This window comes from Erinaceus europaeus, chromosome 5, assembly GCF_950295315.1.
Source record: "Erinaceus europaeus chromosome 5, mEriEur2.1, whole genome shotgun sequence".
Classification (NCBI taxonomy): Eukaryota; Metazoa; Chordata; class Mammalia; order Eulipotyphla; family Erinaceidae; genus Erinaceus; species Erinaceus europaeus.
This window is the reverse complement of record NC_080166.1, coordinates 121400931-121424218: the sequence shown is the minus strand read 5'-3', so window position 1 is coordinate 121424218 and position 23288 is coordinate 121400931. Positions and strand designations below refer to the sequence as shown.

The 23288-nt window shown below is 39.9% G+C and overlaps 1 protein-coding gene across 3 annotated transcripts in view; it reads left to right on the top strand.

Moving 5' to 3' along the window:
• WASF3 (WASP family member 3) overlaps positions 1–23288 on the top strand; it is a 108644-nt gene that overhangs the window by 11230 nt on the left and 74126 nt on the right. The gene's annotated exons all lie outside the window — the stretch shown is intronic.

The window sequence follows — 23288 nt, the reverse complement described above, 5'->3', positions numbered from 1 at the left end:
TATCCCCACCAAGAGTATTTCATACATTTTAAATGTTTGCTAACCCAGCACAGTACAACTTTACTTTGTAATTTTTTAACCCTGCGTGAGATGGGACATTTTTTTTTTCAGGTCTTCTTTCCTATTAATGACTGAATGAGTTGTTACTTAATTTATTTCTGGTTTTATTCAAATTGCTGGATTACAGGAAGCCTTCTGATTTGTGATAGTTTGGGAAATGTTACAATCTACGGTATCGGGCATCAGATTTAGCACTAAAAATTGTCCCTCTCGGACTGGAGGAGTGGCCAGCAGTTTCCAAGAAAGAACCCAAGGGAAGGATCTCAGGGTGGGATGTCATGAAGGAGCCTTCTGATGGCTAGACAGCAGCCTGTTACTGCAAATTGAGATCAGCAGTATCAAGGACTCTATGGTTTGGAGTTACAGAATTGGGGGAAATCTGATGAAGGCTTAGAGATTTCAGTTTGGTGTGATATTGTCAATAGATGCATTTGTCTAAAGGGTCCTGCTGTCTTAATATTTGTTGATGTTGAGTAAAATTGGTACCATGATAATACTTTTAGGATGCTTATATTATGCATATCCAGTATTTAGGCCTTTCTTTAATTTCTTCAAAGTACAACACAGCCTGACAGATTTATATGTTCATTCTCCTGAAAGTAAGTGGACAACAATCCTGTTGATGTAGGTTGAGACCTGACTTGCTGTATTCCTCTGAGAGAATGTGAGACACAGGTCTTGGATTTCTTTAAACAGGTGATTCTACTCAACATGGCTAAACATTTCTCTAGATTTTGATATTAGTGAACACTGTCAACATGCTGTTTGCATTCAGATGAAAGCTAAAGCAGTCAGCAGTGTACGTGAAGGCTTGCATCAGCACTTCGTTGTGCTGGGGTGAGTGGCATTTGTAGGTATGCGTTTGCTCTCCTGTGAGTAATTTTCCCCTTCCTCTTTGAAATCGATTCCTTTGCGAAAGCTGAAACGGAAGACCCATATTTAAATAGCGTTCTAGCAGTATTTCTCATTAATATGCTCTGTCACTTCCAGTTTGCAAGTCATTGTCAGGCTGTTCTTGGTTTGAAGCCCCAATGTTTTGATTTCTACTTGCTTAATTTCTTACCCATGAGTCTGCTGAGCAGTATCTCCTGCCCCCGCCATTTAATCATATTCAGAAAAAAAAAAAAGGTAAAATGTCTGCTATTGAACTTTAGTTGTTTCTGCACTTATAAGATTGCTCTCTCTTACTCTGCATACAGTTAGAGTACAGTATAGAGGAAGGCGTGTGGTAAATCACTTGATTATTCTTGTTAATTACCTTTCATCAGAGGAGTCGGGCGGTAGCGCAGCAGGTTAAGCTGATGTGGCGCAAGGCGCAAGACCGGTTAGGATCCTGGTTCAAGCCTCTGGCTCCCCACCTGCAGGGGAGTTGCTTCACGGGTGGTGAAGCAGGTCGGCAGGTGTCTCTCTCTCTCTCTTCTCTTCCTCTATTTCCCCCTTCTCTCTCAGTTTCTCTCTGTCTTTATCCAGTAACAAATAAGTAAAAAAAAAAATAAAACACATCTTAAAAATAATTACCTTTCATTTTATGGATATCATCTTTAAATGGAGGTCTTAAGCCAGAAATATCCCAGAAAATAAGAAAAAACTCCAAATAAGTACATTTATCTTATTTTATTTTTTATTTCTTTATTGGGGGATTGTTTTACAGTCGACAGTAAATACAATAGTTTGTACATGCATAACATTTCTCAGTTTTCCACACAACAATACAACCCCCAATAGGTCCTCTGTCATCCTGTTCCAGGACCTGAACTCTCCCCCAACCCCACCCCCACCCCAGAGTCTTTTACTTTGGTGCAATACACCAACTCCAGTCCAAGTTCTGCTTAGTGTTGTCTCTTCTGGCCTTGTTTTTCAACTTCTGCCTGTGAATGGGATCACCCCATAGTCATCCTTCTGTTTCTGACTTATTTCACTTAACATGATTTCTTCAAGCTCCATCCAAGATGGGCTGAAACAAATAAGTACGTTTTAAGTGTGCTCACTTCATAACTGCTCAGTTTTGCCTAAGTGTAGGATTGACATGCCAAACAAACTTCATTCTGTCTACAACTAATTATTATTTTTATCAGTGACTTAATATTGATTTACAAGATTATAAAATAGTGAGTATAATTCCGCACCACCCCCACCACCAGAGTTCTGTGTCACCCCTCCATTGGAAACTGCAGCAGTTCTCTCAGGGTCACAGTTACGGGTTGACTTTATATCTATCACTGTATATATATGTATATATTTTTTGCCCATTTTTTCCTATGGACCTGCCTTCACTTCCTTTCTTCTTCTTTTTTTTTTTTTTTGCCTCCAGGGTTATTGCTTCGGCTAGGTGCCTGCACCACAAATCCACTATTCTTGGAGGCTATTTTTTCCCCCTTTTGTTGCTCTTGTTGTTTTATCATTCTTGTAGTTATTATTGTTGTCTTGTGGTTATTATTATTGTTGTTATTGATGTCATTGTTGTTGGATAGGACAGAGAGAAATGGAGAGAGGAGGGAAAGACAGAGAGAGAGAGAGACAGACAGACAGAGACACCTGCAGAACTGCTTCACCGCTTATGAAGCAACCCCCCTACAGGAGGGGAGCCGGGGGTTCAAACCAGGATCTTTATGCCAGTTCTTGCTTTTTGTGCCATGTGCACTTAACCCGCTGCGCTACTGCCCAACTCCCCTTCACTTCCTTTCTAAATCACACCTACACCTGTTACCACTTCTAAGCATCCTTCCCTTCCCTTCCCTTCCCTTCCCTTCCCTTCCCTTCCCTTCCCTTCCCTTCCCTTCCCTTCCCTTCCCTTCCCTTCCCTTCCCTTCCCTTCCCTTCTCTTTTCGCTCTTAGATAAGAGAAACAGTGCCTGATTTCCTCTGGTATTTTCCAGATTCTCTTCCCTTTCAGTGATGATGATGGTATAAAAACAAGATTTGATGTGGCGCAAAGCGCAGGGACCGGCGTAAGGATCCCGGTTCAGCGTAAGGATCCTGGTTCGAACCCCCGGCTCCCCACCTGCAGGGGAGTCACTTCACAGGCGGTGAAGCAGGTCTGCAGGTGTCTATCTTTCTCTCCCCCTCTGTCTTCCCCTCCTCTCTCCATTTCTCTCTGTCCTATCCAACAATGAACAACATCAACAGTGGCAATGATAATAACCACAACAAGGCTACAACAACAAGGGCAACAAAAGGAGGAAAAATGGCCGTGGATTCATGGTGCAGGCACCGAGCCCAGCAATAACCCTGGAGGAAAAAAACAAAACAAAACAAGATTTGTGGTGACAGACAGACACTTCAGGTCCTGATGGAATTAGGATTCAGAGCTCTCTGGTCATTTCCCCCTATCATTTACCCCTCTGAGAATATAGGGTAAATGGCAGAAATATGGCAGAAAATGGAAGTTCTGGCTTCTGTACTTGGGCACTTCTCCACTGGGCACAGATGTTGGCAGTTCGATCCATGCCCCTACCCTTCAACAACTAATTATTGACTGCTGCTTTGTGTCATGCTCCGTTCTGGGCACCAGGAATATGTGAATGAACAAAATGTTAAAAAAAAAAAAAAAAAAAAACCCTGGTGTGACCTTGCAAAACTGACATTTTATGGGAGAACTAGGTAATAAAGGAGACAGTAAATTGTGCACAGACACATACAGGGAACATCTTAGAGGATGGGCTGTGGAGCAGAGGAGATTGTTGAAGACTTGATTTTGTTTGGGGTGAGGTCAGGGGAGATAGTGGCTGAGCAGAATTGAAGGCTGTGTGAGGGGTTCGAGGTGGGTGGAGAGGAATAGTCTTTGTAAGTGCAAAGGTCTGTCTCTTGGGCAGGTCCTCCCTGAGGTGTAAGAGAACAGGGAGGAGATCCCAACCCCACCCCAAGGAAGATGACCTGAAATAGAATGAGGCAGAGGGGCTGAGTAAGAGATGAGGAGGAACAGAAAAGGCTGGGAGGGGAGGAGGCAGGTCAGAGAGCTCTTAGAAGTCATTGTCAGGGGAGTCAGGCGGTAGCACAGCGGGTTAAGCGCAGGTGGTGCAAAGTACAAGGATTGGCGGAAGGATCCGGTTCAAGCCCCCGGCTCCCCACCTGCATGGGAGTCGCTTCACAAGTGGTGAAGCAGGTCTGCAAGTGTCTTTCTCTCCCCCCTGTCTTCCCCTACTCTCTCCATTTCTGTCCTACCCAACAACAATGACATCAATAACAACAGTAACTATAACAGTAAAAAACAAGGGCAACAAAATGGAATAATTTTTTTTTTTAAAAAAGAAGTTATTGTCAGGGTTTTAGCTTTTACCCGAGTGAGGAGAATAATCCCTAGAGAGTTTTGAATGAAGGAGAGATGTCCAGAATTCCCTGTTGACACACATACCCTGACTTTCCTGCGTAGGGGATCTGGATACAAAGACGCAGGGCAGGAGAGCAGGTGGAGGTGAGAACTGGAAGCTACCAGGGTCAGGAAGGACACAGCTGAAGTCTAAGCCATGATCAGATTTTGACGTACCAGTGGTAAGGAAGGAGGATTTGCTGATGGGCCTGACGTGAGATATAGGAGGGAGAACGGTTAAGGTTTCTCCATGATTTTTTAAAAAAATATTTTATTTATTTTATTTTTGAGAGAGATGCAGATAGAGAGAGACAGAGAGAAACACAAGAGCACTGCTCAGCTCTGGCTTATGGTGGTGTGGGGGATTGAATCTGGGACTTTGGAGCCTCAGCATGAGAGTCTGTTTGCATAACCATTATGCTATCTCTCCCACCCCACTCCATGGTTTTTAACCTAAGGAACCACAACTGGGACGTCATTGTTCACTGCAGTGACTCTGAAGGCCAGGTAGCCACCAGGTAGGTGGTGTGCCTATTCTTTCCTGACTGTGCTAAATTTGGAATGCGTGTTGGCTGATGTTTCAAAATCCAGGACAGTGCTCTGGGCTAGAGATGATCATCACTGCACATGAAACTGCATTTGAAACTACAAGACTAGATGAGATAATGAATGGTAGGGATGGGCAGGGAAAATGTTTTTTTAAGTTGTGACAGCTTTGGGAACAGCTGGGTTTTGATGACTGCCTCTTAGTCACTTTCTGATTGACTTCTCTACCTGCTTCCCATTCAGAGGACAGCTGACTGGAGAAAGTGTTAGTTTCAAAAGAAAAAGATAAAAGGAAAGAGGAACATTTCTTTTTCTTTCATTTTCACATCATCATGCTTTTAGTGTTTTTTTTTTTTTTTGAACTGTGCTTGATCTCTGGACTGGTAAGCTCCATTGTATTGTCATTTTAATGTATTTTATGATGTCAGCAATCTTTGCAAAGTATATTATATAGGCAGTCTCTAATGATATTGTATTCTGACAACTGACTTTTAAATTAATTATATATATAATATATATATATATATATATATATATATTATTGCCACCAGGGTTATCGCTGGGGCTCAGTGAGTACACTACTTCTGAAGGGCATCCTTTCTTCCTTTCTCTTTTTTTCTTTCTATTATACTTGATAAAACAGAGAGAAATTGAGAGGGGAAAAGGGGGGGATTGATACTTACAGACAGACTTTCCCACTTGTGAAACACCCTCTGCAGGTGCACCACTGCCCAGCCCTATGAAAACTGACTTAAAAAAAAAGTAATGGGTCAGGCAGTGGTGCACCTGGTTAAGTGCACACTTTACAGTGTGCAAGGATACAGGTTCAAGTCCCTGGTCCCCACCTGGAGGGGAAAAACCTCATGAGTGATGAAGCAGTGCTGCAGGGGTCTCACTATTTCCCCCCCTCAATTTCTCTCTCCAATAATAAATAAAATGTTAAAAAAACAAGTAACTGTAAATTTAAGTCATACTTATTTTCCAGTAAACTGTCCAGTGTATTAGTAATGTTTTTTTTAATTTTTAAATTTTTAAAAATATTTATTTTCCCTTTAGCTGCCCTTGTTTTTTGTTGTTGTTGTAGTTATTGTTGTTGATGATGTCGTCGTCGTCGTTAGACAGGACAGAGAAATGGAGAGAGGAGGGGAAGACAGAGAGGGGAAGGGAAAGATAGACACCTGCAGACCTGCTTCACCGCCTGTGAAGTGACTCCCCTGTAGGTGGCGAGCCAGGGGCTTGAACTGGGATCCTTATGCCCGTCCTTGCGCTTTGCACCACGTGCGCTTAACCCACTGCACTATCACCTGTGACCCCCTTAGTAATGTTTTTATGAGTTTTTTTTTTTTTTTTTGGAGGGAGAGATTAATCTCAGTAGTTTTCTTTATGAAATTGTATAGTATTTTTAATTAATCATGTTTTCTTAATTTCTCTGTGTCTAATATGATATGTGTGTGTATAGCTAGCACCTTTAACATGAATGATTTCTGCTCCTAGACAGATCACTTTTTCATTCCTATTGAAAGCGCACACGTACAAGCCCCTAGTCCCAGTCTGCAAGGGGTGGGAAACTTCATGAGAGATGAAACAACAGTGTGGGTGTCTCTCTCTCTCTCTCTCTCTCTCTCTGTCCCTCTATGTCTTCTCCTTCCCTTTCAATTTCTGTCTCCAAAATAAAGAAATTAATAATACTAAAAAATAAAAAGAAGACATAGGTAGACATTATAGCAAGGGGCTTCTGCTGGAACCATAACATCTCCCACATGGTACCAGGGCTCAAACCCAAGTTGGGCACACATATTCTACCTGCTGAGCTGTTTTCTCTGGTCCATAAGGACAGTCTCATCAATTGTCTGCTGAAGGGTAACTTTCTGAGGATAAATATCACTCAGTTGTGTGTTTATAATAATATAGACAAATTTTTTAATTAAAAATTTTTTATTTTTATAGGACAGAGAGAAATTGAGAAGGGAGGGAGAGATAGGGAGAAAGAAAGACATCTGCAGTCCTGCTTCCTGAAGCTTCCCCCTGCAAATGGGGTTTGGAGGCTTGAGTCTGACTTCTTGTTCATGGTAATATGTGCATTTAACTGGGTGCACCACCATCCAGTGCCCAGGGAAGTTATTTTCAAAGAATGTTTATGTAGTATTTTATATCACTTGTGTCAGAATTTTCATTGCTTTTCTTTGGTCTAACCTTTTCACAAATTACGATGATGTTTAATGTTTATGAGAATAGGTCCATAAGTTTGTGGCATTTTGAGTACTGTTACTAGATGTTGTGATTTTAAAGGATTCCTTGTCGTCTAATTTTGGTTTGGTGGATGTGTAAGCATATGTATAATAGGGAGAAAGTTGTACTGTAATGAAAATGGAACCGTAGGGAGCGGGGCACACTGGGTTAAGCTCATATAGTACGAAGTGCAAAGACTTCCTCAAGGATCCCAGTTCGAGTCCCCGGCTCCCCACCTGCAAGGTCTGCAGGTGTCTGCCTTTCTCTCCCCCTCTCTATCTTTCCCTCTCCTCTCCATTTCCGTCTCTTTTATCCAAAGAATTGAAAAAATTGGCCACAGGAGTAGTGGATTCATATTGCAGTCACTGAGCCCCAGCGATAACCCTGGAGGCAAAGTAAACAAATAAATTGTGTCTGTGCACAATTTACTGTAAAAAAAACTTGTCACTTTAGTTTATATATAAAAAGATCAATTGGAGGGCCAGGTGGTGGCGCACCTGGTTGAGTGCACACAGGTTCAAGCCACTGGTCCCCACCTGCAGGGGGAAAGTTTCATAGTGGTGAAGTAGGGCTGCAGGTGTTTCTCTGTTTCTCTCCTCTGTTTCTCCCCTGTCCATCTCAATTTCTTCCTGTTTTTATCCAATAATAAATAAAAGATAAAATAAAAAGATCAATTGGGTGGGGGTATAGCCTAATGGTTATGCAAAGAGACCTTCATGCCCGAGGTTATCAAGTCCCAGGTTCAATCCCCCCACACCGCCATAAAACAGAACTGAGCGGTGCTCTGGTTAAAAAAAAAAAAAAAATAGAGATAAGTGTAAAAAGGTCAATTGAGAAAATTATGTTACTGAGCTCATTTTTGGTGGAAGCCTGTGCCTTTGTAAGTCTGTTGTTCTTCCCTGTTTCCTAAGTTTTGGCCTTGAGGAAGAAAATGGTGAGAGTTTGTGAAAGTTGTTTTTCCTGAGTATATTGAGAGAAACTGTAAAGGACCCAAATGCTTTCCATTTATAATTCCACCCTTATTCTACTCTATTTACTAGGTCATCAGAAATTTGTTACGGGAGTCGGGCGGTAGCGCAGCAGGTTAAGCGCATGTGGCGCGAAGCCCAAGGACCAGCTTAAGGATCCTGGTTCGAGCCCCCGGCTCCCCACCTGCAGGGGAGTTGCTTCACAGGTGGTGAAGCAGGTCTGCAGGTGTCTGTCTTTCTCTCCCCTTTTCTGTCTTCCCCTCCTCTCTCCATTTCTCTCTGTCCTATCCAACAACGATGACATCAATAATAACTACAACAATACAACAACAAGGGCAACAAAAGGGAATAAATAAATAAATAAATATTTAAAAAAATTTGTTTTAAAAATTATTTTTTCTTTTCTTTTTGACTCCAGTTGCTGGGGCTTGGTGCTGGCACTAAGAGTCCATCATTTTTGGTGGTCTTCCCCCCCCTTCATGAGATGGGACAAAGATAAATTGAGATGGGAGGGAGGAGAGAGAGAGAAAGAGAAAGAGAAAGACACCTGTAGACCTGCATTACTACTCATGAAACAGGTGGGGAGTGGAGGCTTGAACCTGGGTCCTTGGAGCTTGGTACTATGTGCCCTTACCTGGGTGCACTACCACACAGCCCCCTAAATATATTTCCTATTAATTTTACAGTTTACCCTTAAGTCAATTTCAGATATTTTATGTAATTGATAATATTTTTATATATTCTGTTATGCTTATTTTAGTCATATTTATTTCATATAGGATTCTCTTATGGACGTCTGTATACTTTCTGACTCAGTTTCCAGTGAAATACAGGCTTTCCAGGTGCAAGGATTGTTTGTCTCACTGCACTTTATTCCCAGCACCTAGACGCTAGTATATAGTAGATATTCAACACATAGTTTTGCATGGCTAATATAGACATGGTTCCTTATACCTTTCTATTTAGTGTGATGTCTCGGTAATTTCATCACATAATTAAAAAATCTTCTAAAATACCATATCATGGATCATAGTTGCATAATAATGTGTTCTATAGATCTAGTATAGTTTGAGTCAGTGTCATATTTAATTGTCTATTATGAAAAATACCATAGGAAACATATTTATGTACAAATGTATCATCTAGGATATATTACCAAAAGAATTATTAGTTGAAATGTTTTAAATACTCCTAGACATCGTCTATTGTGCTGTAACTGCTTCCAATGTTGTTTCTTCTCCCCCCCAAATATTTTGACCCCTTGGAGCACCACACAACATGTTTTAAGTTTTTCAGACCTCATTGACTGTGTTCTGGCTCAACCCATTGTTCCTCACTTGTTTGCCTAACATTCATCTGCAAACTCAGGAGAACTTAGCCTATCCTTTTCTTTTTAAAAGTTTTTTTTTTTTTTTTTTACACCACAGCACTGCTCAGCTTTGGTGGTGCAGGGGATTGAACCTAGAACTTTGGAGCCTCAGGCATGGTAGTCTGTTTGCATAACCATTATGCTATCTACCCCTGCCCGTTTTTTTTTTTTTTTCTTTTCAATAATTTGTTTGATGAGAGAGAGAGAGAGAAAGAAACTGATTCTGATTATTGAGAGAGAGGGAGAACCAAAGCATCTCTCTGGCACATGTAATGCTGGGAGCCGCACTCAGGACTTCATGCTTTGAAGTCTAGTGCTCTAGCTACTGTGCCACCTCCTTTTCAATCAGTTTCCTTTTCTATACAATTATCAATATGTAAGTACTTTCTGTGACAGACTTTTCAGTAGCATCTGTTGGTGATGAAATTTACTTGTAGGTTTATGTGCTATGCTGATTGAGTATAATCTCGTGGTGCACCCCGTGAGTACCCATTCATTGGGGAAACTGACGATCCTTCCTAGCCGACTGAATCCACATGGATCCCAGTCACTTTCAAAGCCAGCAACTAGCAGCTCCTGACAGCTTTCAACCTGACGCTGTTGACTGGCTATGGAAGAAGGGCAAATGCTAGAAGAAGAAAAGTATAATTTATCTTTGATTCCATAGTAGTTATCATTAACAGTATTTTTGAAAAAGGTGTTTAAGATATTTAAATTGAACTATTCATTATCTCAATAGAAAGATACTTTGAATGGATGCAGCTTGGTATTCTTGTGTCCTTCCGGGTTTTGTCCCTATGCCTTTCGTTCAGTCTGAAGAACCTTAGTGTCTTTGCAGTATAGATCTGCTCAGCATTTGTTTATTGGAAAATACTTTTGTTTTTCTTTACTTAAAAAATTGAACCTTTTATTTTGAATAACTATAGTTTCATAGGAAAATACCAGAATCATATATAGAATCCCAAGTACTCTTTTGCCAATCTCTCTAATGAGGGCAGCCAATGTATCTTGCTGTACAATATCAAAACTTAGAAAGTTGATGCTAGTACATCATGATTGGGCAGGCAAAATAGCTCTCTTAGTGCATTGCTTTACCATCTGTGTAACCTAGAGTTGAGCCCTGCCCTGCTCCCCACGACATTGATGGAAGCTTCAATGCTATGTTCTCTTCTGTCTCTCTGTTCCTCTTTGCTTCTAACTGAAAAAAAAATCAGCTAGGAGCAGTGAAACTTTGGAGATGACCAAAAAAAAAAAAATCATTATATATTATAGTCCTTATTCACTGCTCAGTGTATTTTAATAGAGATGTTAGTGTGAAGTTCTGTATAGTTCAGTCTCATTAGATTTGTGTGATCATAGCCATAGTGAAGATAATAGTGCTGTTTCATCACTATTTAAGATATTTCTTGGGAGTCGAGCAGTAGTGCAGTGGGTTAAGCACACATGGTACAAAGTGCAAGGACCGGCTTAAGGATCCCAGTTAGAGCCCCCAGCTCCCCACATGCAGGGGTGTTGCTTCACAAGTGGCGAAGCAGGTCTGCAGGTGTCTCTCTTTCTCTCCCCCTCTCTGTCTTCCCCTCCTCTCTCCAATCTCTCTGTCCTATCCAACAATGACAACATCAGTAACAACAATAATAACTACGACAATAAAACAAGGGCAATAAAAGGGAATAAATAAATAAATACTAAAAAAAGAAAAAATATTTCTTGTGCATTTCCCTTGCATTCTAATAAACTCTCTTCCCTCTATAGAATTATTATTTGGGGACTATTACTTGCATGAAAACATAATATATAATAATAACAACCTTTTGAGATTAATTACTCTTAAGATCTAGTCATGCTCTGTGTGCACTAATAGGCCTTGCCCTTTTAAAAAAATATTTATTTATAAAAAGGAAACATTGACAAAACCATAGGATAAGAGGGGTACAACTCCACACAGTTCTCACCAACAGAACTCTGTATCCCATCCCTTCCTCTGATAACTTTCCTGTTCTTTATCTCTCTGGGAATATGGACCCAGGGTCATTATGGAATGCAGAAGGTGGAAGGTCTGGCTTCTGTAATTGCTTCCCCGCTGAACATGGGCCTTGACAGGTTGATCCATACTCCCAGCCTGCCTCTCTCTTTCCTTAGTGGTGCAGGGCTCTGGGGAAGGAAGGCTCCAGGACACATTGGTGGGGTTGTCTGTTCAGGGAAGTCTGATTGGCATCATGGTAGCATCTGGAACCTGGTGGCTGAAAAGAGAGTTAACATATAGAGCCAAACAACTTGTTGACTAATCATGAACCTAAAGGCTGGAATAGTGCAGATGAAGAGTTGACGGGTTTCTGTTTTGTAGATAGCTAGTAGGTCTATTTTAGTTCTATTCCAAAGGGCCTGTGACTATACTAGCTTTTTTATTTTTGTTTGTTTGGTTTTCCCCCTGAGCCTGAAATCTGATATGCACGTGGACCCAAGTTATTATCTGGGGAGATGATGTCATGGCTGGAAAAAGGATCAGAAAGCTGGATCAGGGAAGAGAGTAACTCCTAAATATGGGAAAAGTGTATAAATATTGTTGACTGTAACCCCATCGATTTGATCTGATCTGGGGCTCTATTCAGCTTCTGAGCCTGTGTGACCTCTGCATCCCTGTAGATCTGAGCTCACATTCTGTGATCATGAGTAGGAATGTTCCAAGCTGCCCCAATTGCAGGACCCATCTTCTTTGGGTGGAGCATAGAGTAAGTTGTCCATCCTCCCTTCAGAGTATGGAACATTCTCTACTGTTGTTGATTCAAGTTGAAGGCAAGGTCCTATGGCGGCCCTCAAAGGGGTCTATTCTGTTGTTCCTGATAGAGATAACTGGTAATATTGGGTAGAGGGATTTATTCGAGGTCTAGGCCCATCATGTCTGTTTGGAAATTTCAGGACTCCCCAAATACATCCCCAGCGATGGGGTAGGCCTTGCCCTGTTATTGATGGGTAGTATACCACTACTAGGCTATGGTGGATAGGTGTATCCAGCCAGATATTTGAACTGTTACCATTATTTTCATATTCTGAATCTTCTATGAATTTTTGTGTACAGGTTATTGTGTGAAGGTGTGCTCATTTCTCTGGAGTAAATACCCATGTATTTGAATACTGAGTCAAATGGCAAGTACACGTAGGCTTGTAAAACTTGACAAACTCTCAGAGTAACTGTACCATTTTATCACCACCAGTAATGTATGAGCAGTCTAGTTTCTCTAGCCTCACCAGAATTTGGTAATATCATTATTTATTTATTTTTTGCTTTATCCATTCAAGTGGGTAAATGGTAACATGTCATTGTGGCTTTAATATGTATTTTCCTAGTGGTTAATAATGTTGATTAATGCTATTAGCTATTAATGTTAATAAACATTGCTATCCATTTTTCCTCATTGGGGAAATGATTCTTTATATTTTTTAGCCATTTTATAGTTGGATTGTTTACTTTATAATGTTTACTATTCTGAGAGCTTTATAAAAGTATTCTAGGTGTTAGATCTTAGTTGCATATTTGGTTTCTGTACATTTTCTCCAGTCTATGGCTTCCTTTTCATCCTTTTAACATATAGTTTTTCATTGTTCAAAATATTTAAATTTGATGCTTTTGTTTTTGAAAGTTTTTTTGCTGGATTAAAAAAATTGTGCACTTCTTTGTTTCCTGCATTATAATCTTACAATTCCATTATATTCTATTTTTTGTTTTTTAAATAAAGTATAACCTTACTAGATGTTATCCTTATTGATGTTCCTATGTACAGTATGACGTTTTCCTCTTCCTGTGTTTTGAGTATTTTTTCCTTTGGTTTTTAGCAGTTTAGCTATGATGTATGTATGTATGTTAGGTGTTATATATATATATATATTTTTTTTTTTTCTCCTTGAAGTTGACAGAGCCTAAATCTGTGAAATAATGTGTTTCATCACGTTTGGAAATATGTCTCTGACATTGTTTCTTCATATATCTCTTCTGTCCCATTCTTTTTGTATTGGGAGGAAGAGGGACTGGTACTTGCTTCCCCAACATTTAAAAAGTTTGTCACACATTTTCTCAACAAAGAATTGAGGAGAGAGGATGATTTTCCGGAGTTGTAATCTCTATACGAGAAAATTGAAGACATTCACATGTTAGGCTGAGGGAGAAGGGGAAAGTGGGGAGAGGTAGGGAGAGAGAGAAGAGCTCATACTCACATGATGACCAGGGTAGACAGAGTGACCATGCCCACAAGTCTCCTTTTAACATCTAAGCCCCACCTCCACCTTTCTAAGACATACCTGCCACCACAGCCATTTTCTGGGTAGTACCCTCCAGGCACCTCCTGTCCCTCAACATCTTCACCTTCTGGGGATCCAATTATGTATGCATTCAAATTGTATTCTTCCATACACTTTGGGAAATTTCTGTTTTTCTTCTTTTTCAAATACATTGAACCTTCTTTGGCTGTGTCCAGTTTCCTATTAAACTCATTAAGGGAGATCTTCATGTCCAAACCCCTACTTTTCTTTTGTTGCTTTTTCTATTTATAATCTTTTTTATTCTGCTGAAATTCTCCATTGCATTTTATGTTCATTACATCTTTTCCACAAACCCTTTTAGTACATTTGTCATAGTTATGCTTGCTGTTTCATCAGGGTAATAAGTAGATCTACTCTGATCATTATGCTTTTCTTTTTTATGCATTATGTGCTTAATACTTATACTTTTGAAACTTTATGGTATTATGTACGAAAATATTGAAAACTCAGGAATAACTGTCCTCATAAAAGGAATTGTCTTTTCTTTTGTTGCATTGTTAATGTGAGGGGCAGAATTGGATCTGGACTTAGTTGTCTTGAGAGTTAGATAAAGTTTATCATTACCTTCAAGTTTTAATTTTAATTTTAATATTATTATTATTATTACTACTCCAGGGTTATTGCCAGGGCTCGGTGCCTGTACCATGAATCCACTGCTCCTGGAGGTCATTTTTCTCATTTTGTTGCCCTTGTTATTGTTATTGCTGTTGTTATTGTTGGGTAGAACAGAGAAATCGAGAGAGAAGGGGAAGACAGAAAGGAGGAGAGAAAGAGACACCTGCAGATCTGTTTTATCACCTGTGATACGACCTCCACATTTTGAGGGTGGGATCAGGGCTTTGCTTTTAGCAGAGCTTCAGAATGAATCCTAAGAAGACCTTTGAGATCTTTTTAGGCCTTTGAGTCAAGTTGGAGTCACTGCGCACACAATGGGAAGTCTGTTTGTTTTACTACTTGGCTGTTCTTTTTTTCTGAGCATTGATAAGTATCTTTGCTCACCAGTTTGTGATGTCTCTTAGCCCTACTGCTCTTGCCATCCTCCTGGTGTTAGCCTACTGTTCTGTAAATTCACACCTGCCTGTGATAAGGAATCTCTCATCTTTTGTTCTGTATCTTTGTGTACTACTCAAGGGAAAGAGTAGTTGGAAACAGGCCTGGTAGATGTCAGGGGCTCCTGGATATTATTAACCCATAATTTTAGCTCACAGGTAGATTTTAAAAAAACATTTATTTATTCCCTTTTGTTGCCCTTGTTGTTTTATTGTTGTAATTATTATTGGTGTCGTTGTTGGATAGGACAGATAGAAGTGGAGAGAGGAGGGGAAGACAGAAGAAGAGAAAGAGAGAGACCTGCAGATCTGCTTCACCACTTGTGAAGCAACTCCCCTGCAAGTGGGGAGCCAGGGGCTTGAAATGTATCCTTAGGCCAGTCCTTGCACTTTATGCCACATGTGCTTAACCTGCTGCGGTACTGCCCGACTCCCTCACAGGTAGATTTTAAACAGTAGCTAGTAGTTTATCTGGTATGTACTTTCTTTTTTTTCCTCTTTCATTCATTTTTTAATTTTATTTCCAGAACACTTCTCAACTCTGGTTGATGGTGTGTGTGAGGGGGTGGGATGTGTGTGTGTGTGTGTTGTGGGGAATTGAACCTGGGACTTTTGAGCCTCAGGAATGAGTCTCTACATAACAATTATGCTATTTATTCTCCATCCTCTCTGGTATTTTTGAAAATTTCTTTATTGGGGAATTAATGTTTTACATTCAACAGTAAACACAATAGTTTGTACATGCATAACATTTCCCAGTTTTCCATATAACAGTACAACCTCACTAGGTCCTCTGTCATGCTTTTTGGACCTGTATTCTACCCACCACCCACCCCAGAGTCTTTTACTTTGGTGCAATATGCCAATTCCAGTTCAGGTTCTACTTGTGTTTTCTCTTCTGATCTTGTTTTTCAGCTTCTGCCTGAGAGTGAGAGCATCCCATATTCATCCTTCTGTTTCTGACTTACTTCACTTAACATGAATTTTTCAAGGTCCATCCAAGATCGGCTGAAAATGGTGAACTCACCATTTTTAATAGCTGAGTAGTATTCTGTTGGTATGCTTCTAATTCTGCTTCTAAAAACCCCTTCTATTTCACTGGTTTAATCCCCCCTGCTTAACACTGTATTCTCTTTACATAACCACTGTTATGCAGGGCATTGGTTTAATCCCCACCTGTTCATGATGTCTTTTTGCTCCACTCCCTCTCGTAGTACACCCTGATTTGCACAAGTCACTTTTCGCTCCACCCTCTCTACATCACATCCTGTTTACACCCTACTTGGCAAGTATATATATAAGGACAGGATTGCGATTATAGTTTAGTTTAGTTTAGTTTAGATTGTGCTGCGTTCCACATGAATAAAGAGATACTGTGTACAGCTCAGCCATGAGTACCTGGTCGTCTGTCTCCTGCCTGTGAAGCTAGCTAGCCCGGCAGTATTCCATTGTGTATATATACCACAACTTGCTCAGCCACTCATCTGTTGTTGGACACCTGGGTTGCTTCCAGGTGTTGGATATTACAAATTGTGCTGCCAAGAACATATGTGTACACAGATCTGTTGGGATGGGTGTGTTGGCTTCCTTAGGATATATCCCCAGGAGAGGAATTGCAGGAGCATAGGGTAGGTCCATTTCTAGCCTTCTGAGAGTACTCTCCAAAGGGGTTGGACTAATTTACATTCCCACCAGCAATGCAGGAGGGTTCTTTGACCCAACAACCTCTCCTAATTTGCTGCTGTTACCTTTTCTGATGTATGACATTCTCACAGGAGTGAAGTGGTATCTCACTGTTGTCTTTATTTGCATTTCTCTGACAATCAAAGACTTGGAGCGTTTTTTATGTGTTTCTCAGCCTTTTGGATCTCTTCTGTGATGAATATTCTGTCCATGTCCTCTCCCCATTTTTGGATGGGGTTATTTGTTTTCTTGTTGAGGTTGGCAAGCTATTTATATATTTTGGTTATTAGCCTCTTGTCTGATGTATGGCATGTAAAGATCAGTAGTTTTTAAGTAGTGTACTGTTGAGCTTCCACATTTTGGGACTCTTACTAATCTTCTGTTGATTAAGTGTAAGTTTCATTCCACTGTGGTCTGAGAAGATGCTTGCAATGATTTCAATGCTCTTGAATTTGCTGATGCTGTCTTTGTGGCCTAACATATGGTCTATCCTTGAGAATGACCCATGTGGACTTGAGTAGAATGTGTTATCCGGTTTGTTGGGATGAATGACTCTGAAAATGTCCAATAGTTCTAGTTTATCTATCTCCTCATTTAGCTCCCTTATGTCTTTATTGATTTTTCTGCCTGGATGATCTGTCAAGTTGAGAGAGTGGCGTGTTGAAGTCCCCTACTATAACTGTGTTGCTGTTAATATATTGCTGTAGCTCTTTCAGTAGATATTTGATGTATTTAGATGGATTCTCACTGGGTGCATAGATGTTAATAATTGTTAAGTCCTCTTGATTAACTGATCCTCTAAGTAGTGTCCATCCCTATATTTTTTAATTTTATCTATTTTAAAGTCTATCATGTCAAATATGAGAATAGCTGTTCCTGCTCTTTTTTGTGGGCCATTGGCCTGTATGATAGTTTTCTATCCTTTCACTTTGAGTGTGTGTTTTTCTTGTTGAGTTAGGTGGGTTTCCTGTAGATGGCGTATTGTTGGGTTGTGTTTTCTGATCCATCTTCCTACTCTGTGTCTTTTAGTAGGTGAATTAAGGCCATTGACATTTATTGATATCAAAGATTGAAGATATTTTAATGCCATTCTTATAGAGTTTTAGAGTGTCCTGATAGATGCATATTAATGGTGGTCTGACTGTTAGAAGAGACCTTTAAGAACTTCTTTCAATGCAGGCTTGGTGATAGTTGATTCTTCCAACTGTTGCTTGTCTGAGAAGGTTTTTATGCCTCCATCTATTCTGAATGACAGTCTAGCAGGATGTAGTAGTCTTGGTTGAAAAGCTTTCTCATTGAGCACTCGATATATATCTTGCCATTCTCATCTGGCCTGTAGTTTTTGTGTGGAGAAGTCTGCTGCTAATCTTATGAGTTTTCCTCTGTAGGTGACTCTGTTTTTCTCTTGCAGCCTTCAGGATCCTTTCTTTATCTTTATTCCATTACATTATAAATATGATGTATCTTGGTGTCTTTAAGTCTGGGTTAATTCTGTTTGGGACCCTCTGGGCTTCTTGAACCTTTATGTCTTTGGTGTTGTCTAGACTAGAGAAGTTCTTAGATATTATGTCCTGAAGAATGCTTGCTTTTTTTAAAAAAAATATTTATTCCCTTTTGTTGCCCTTGTTTCTTTATTGTTGTAGTTATTATTATTGCTGTTTTGATGTCATTGTTGTTGGATAGGACAGAGAGAAATGGAGAGAGGGGGAAGACAGAGAAAGGGAGAGAAAGATGGACACCTGCAGATCTGCTTCACCTCCTGTGAAAGGAACTCCCTGCAGGTGGGGTGCTGAGGGCTTGAACCGGGATCCTTAAGCCAGTCCTTATGCTTTGCGCCACATGTGCTTAACCCGCTGCGTTACCTCCTGACTCCTTGAAGAATGCTTTCTTCCCCTCCCTCTCTTTCTTCCTCTGGTAAGCCAATAATGCGTATATTATTTCATTTAAAGTCATCCCATAGGTCTTTGTTGTTCTTTTCAATATCTCTTAATCTCTTTTTGAGATCTCCTACTTCTTTTTTAGTTGTCTTTAACTCAGCCTCAATCTTGCTAATTCTGTCTTCAGCCTCATTCATTCTATTCTCTCTCCCTCTCCTGTTTTCTGGAGTTCATCTATTTTGTTACCCTCTTCTGATACTGTTTTAGCTTGTTCAGCTAGTTGTGTTCTTAGCTCGGCTATTTCAGCTTTCAGTTCTCTAATAACCTTGAGATAATTAGTGTTTTCTTCCAGAGTCTCATTTGTTATTTCTGCATTTCTGATGATAATTCTTTCAAACTCTTTACTGACTCCTGTGATTATTTCCTTAATTAGTGTTTGGATGTTGACCTCATTATTTTGTGCTTCACCCTTTGGGGGGCTTTTAGTTGGATTCTTGTTCTGGTTCATTTCTCTTATATTTCTTCTTGTTGGTTTAATGATTCTATATAGTATGTTATGAGGTCCCTCTCTCGGTTCTTTTCAAATTACTGATCACTCTTGCTTGTATTGACTTGTGTCTAAGTAAGGTAGTTAAAGGGTTCACAGTTGTGGAAATTGACAGTTGTTTAAATATTATTTTAATCTCTGAGTTGTAGCTCAGTGGCATAAAAGCCTCTTTTGTTCTTTTTCTTCCCTGTAGGCTATGGGAGCCAGAGGGCTTTTAAACTATAAGTAGGCTTCTTAGCTTAATCACTGACTCCTGACCAAGAGATAAAGCAGGGTGGGGCAGAGAAAATCCAGTGGTTATGCAAAGAGATTATCACAGCCCCACTGCTAGGTCACCGAGATATAGATCTTCTCCTGAGTTTCCTGGTTAGTTCTCTGTCTCCTGGTGTCAGCTCACGGCCTCCCCCCTGCTGTTCCAGCTTCTGAGGGTAGTATCAATGGAGACTCACAGTTGCATTTGGTGAGACTTAGGGGAGTCCTCTCCTCCCTTCTGATGTCTTTTTGTCGGTGAAACAGACTTTAGGTGGTGTCTCAACTGATAAGCTGCTGGACTGTTACCAGCCACTTAATCTCTTCCTAGGCTCCTGTCTGTCCACTAGCCACACGTGTTTGCACTCACCGGTGATTTGGTGGGTTCCTGAAGTCATTCTAGTCCTGTCTTGTTTCGGTCCCAGAGAGGAAAGAAACACAGCTGCTGCTGCTCTGTCACCTGCACATTATTTAAGCCCCATCATGTATTTTTAAGAAATTTTTTTAGGTTTTATTTATTTATTAATGAGAAACATAGGAGGAAAGAGATAACCAGACATCACTCTGGTACATGTGCTGCCGGGCATTAAACTCAATACCTCATGCTTGAGAGTCTGATGTCCATCGTTCCACTTCCTGGACCACCATCATGTATTTTCTTACCCTGACCCATGGCAGATTCTTTTTCTTACTGTCACTTTGCCTGGGATGCGAACATCTGTGAATGATTTCTCTCCTTGGAAGATCTTGTTAATATCTTGAATTTAAATAAATGTCTTTTGTGTCCTGAATTTCTCTTATGTTGCTGTTGTATCCAGTTTATACTCATCATTAGGTAATTTCTTGATTTTTTTACTAATGTCTATTTAATATTGTATCAATGGAGTGTTGATGGCATCTATCTGAATTCATTTGTCATTTTAGATTGTCCACTTACAAATATAAGAATGAAAAAAGCCTTATTTCTTCCTCCCTCCCTCCTTTCCTTCCTACCAGAGTACTGCTCAGCTGAACCTGGGACCTGGGATTATTTGGCTTGAGAGTATGTTTACATAACCATTATGCTTTCTCCCCTGATCTACCAAATTTCTTTTCTCTTCCCTATTCAGTCATTTGTGTTCTTCCACCTCCCCGCTTTTGAGTGGTGCTTTGTGGATCATTGTCCTATAGAACTAAAGCCACTTACTTATTTGGGGGATTACTCTTGTCACATTCTCTAGAGATATTACCTTTGTTCAGACAACTTGTGTTAAGTGTATCAGATTAGGTTTTTTCCCAGGCCCCCAGTGCATTGTCTAAAGCCTTACAGGATCCTTCCAGAAAGACACTTCCTTGATGAGTTTGGGGCTAGAGGGCAGCAATCCTCATCTGTGTAATTTTGGATAGTGAAGTTATAGTCATCCCAGAGGCTTCAATGCTTTTAGTCAAAGTGGACAGAACATTTCCAGAGGCATTACTACTATAATGAGCTGGGGAATTCACACCTTGCTTTTGCCACTTAGAAGCCTGTGGTCATCTTTAGTTATTTATTCTTTGCTAAGTACTTATTTGTTAATTGGAGATTATAATACCCACCTCTTGTGGCTTTGTGGATTAAGTGATTAAACTGTGCACAGAGGTATATAGATTCTCCCGGCTTGAATAGTTTGTCTAGGACTACTGTAGAGAGAGACTGTGAGACTAAGTGGAATGGATACCTATTAGCTCCATTTCCAGAGTTGTCTTTAGAGGGAGATATATTTAATTTCAAATGAAGCAGGTGGGGTAGCTTTTGAAAGCATAATCTTGGAAACAGATAATCTAGGACTGGATCTCAACACTGTTACATACTATATGACCTTGGACAAATTTTAATTTTTCTTTCTTTCCATCCTCATTTGTTGATACTAGCATCTACCTCATAAAATTGTTGTGAGGGTTAAATGAGAGGCAAGCTAAGTGCTTGTTTTGGTGCAGACTTAGTAAGTGGTAACTACTCCACTGCTCTTTTTTCCCCATCTGCTCTTATGTGAGAATGAACAGGTATAATCCTGGTTAACATTGCAGCCTAGTAGAGATTTCATGGTTCAAATTCCAAGCCCTCTGTTGGAGGACTGGGGAGATTGCACAACAGTAGTGCCCTGGACTTGCACACCTGTAGCCCTAGAGACTCTAGGTTCAGTCCCTTTCATTGGGTACCACTGTTAAGTGCTCTGCTCTCTCTCACACAGTATATATATGTTTATATATTTAAATAAATATATACCATATATATTTTTTCTTTTTAAAAAGATTTTAAGAAAGCAATGTGAAAATGTTCACAGAAGTTGAGATTTCTTCAATTTTGTGATTAATATTGGAGACCACATATTTTCAACTCCTTTTTATCTTTTGTCTTCTTGTACTTGACCCATCAAAGAAGGAACAAAAAGCATCTGCTTCCAGTCTATTTTTGGCCTTTTTTAATCTGGTGTCTTTGACAAGAAATAGTGATACTACTCTGAGGAATCTTACAGTGTTGGTTTTTCCTCTTTATATCCTCTTTCCCTTCTTCCTGGTTTTCTTCCTTTCCTTCGTTGGTGCAGAAATGTGGTGGGCATACCAGTTGCTTTCTTGGTGAAAGAGTGGAGATCATCAATATATGATTATTTTAGGTTGGAAATGCTTAAGTTTAAGAGTTCTGCAGTGGAGGAAGGTGGTAGTGCACCTGGTTGAGTGCACATGTTATAATGTGCAAGGACCCGGGTTCGAGCCCCTAGTCCCCACCTGCAGGGGGAAAGCTTTGCAAGTGGTGAAGTAGGGCTGCAGGTTCCTGTCTCTATCCCTCTCTGTTATTCCCTTCCCCTCTTGATTTCTGCCTGTCTCTACCCAATAAATAAACAAACATAAAAAAGCTCTGCAGTAGGAATGTTCATGTGTCCATGATATGTTGAAATCACATGATTCCGTTAGTTTAATTAAGGTATCTTTTCAGTACTTTCAGATGTAATAATTCACTTGCTTTCAAATGGGTTTTTTAAACTGCTGATCATTTTTTGTGTTTAACAGATTTAAGGGTGGGTCATTCATTTTAAGTATTGAGATCAAGAAAAGTGTTACTTAGTCTCCGTATGTTTGTATTACATGGAAATTACAATTATAAGTCTGTGGTATCTGAATTATATAGTTTTATTTTAGAAAATCTTCATTTTTTAAAATAAAATTTTCTAGTAGTTATGAGGGAAGATGATAAAATTGGATATGAAACTTGCTAGAAGACATTTTGATTTCAAGTCTGTTGACTATCCCTGTTTGTATTTGTTGCCATTTTAATGTCCTCAGTTTACTTTTTATATGTCATCATTTGATAATGACACCATGTGTTGAAAAGTTCTGTCTTTGGGGAGAGCAGGCTGTGTTCAATTTTGAGATCAGAATGCTATCCATTTGTCTGCTATTTGGGAATATAGTAGAGGCCAGAGGCACTAGACTTTGGATCTTGATAACTTTATGCCTTCAGGACAGATTCTGCAGTAATTTAATAGACAATTACACAAGTAAGAAAGGCTTTTGTTAAGTAAAATAACCACCATGATTTAAAATACCAAAGCACAGACTGTGTCTTTGACCACTGCCTGAAGCACCAGCTTGCTTATGTGGAGACTGCTGGCTGCTGTTCACACTGCTTAAGAAGCATTTCCCCTTTGCCCTGATGGCCCACATGACTGTGGTGGGGGTGATTGCCCCTCTCTGATAGTTGCATGCTTACCTTTCTGTAGTATCCGGTTACAGAGTATTAGTGGCTATCAACTCCTAAGTTGTGACCCAGCTGTCTTTGACTTTAATAGCTGGTTCTCCCCTCTTTTTGCATTGTAAAGGGTGGTATTCTTGGCCTTATTTTCTATATAGTGAATTTGAAGCCCCAATAATAAGGGCTTCTTCAGAGTCCAAGGTTTTGGTGGTAGATTCAGGCATGAAACTTGATCTCTGAAGCTGTCACCTCTGTTTTTCCCCTTTACCATGAAGCCTCTATCCTCAGGAAATGTTTACTATAATGTCATAATTGATGTCACTAATTAAATGATTGCTCTTAATTAATCAGAGACAGAATTGAATACTAGAAATAATGTCAGC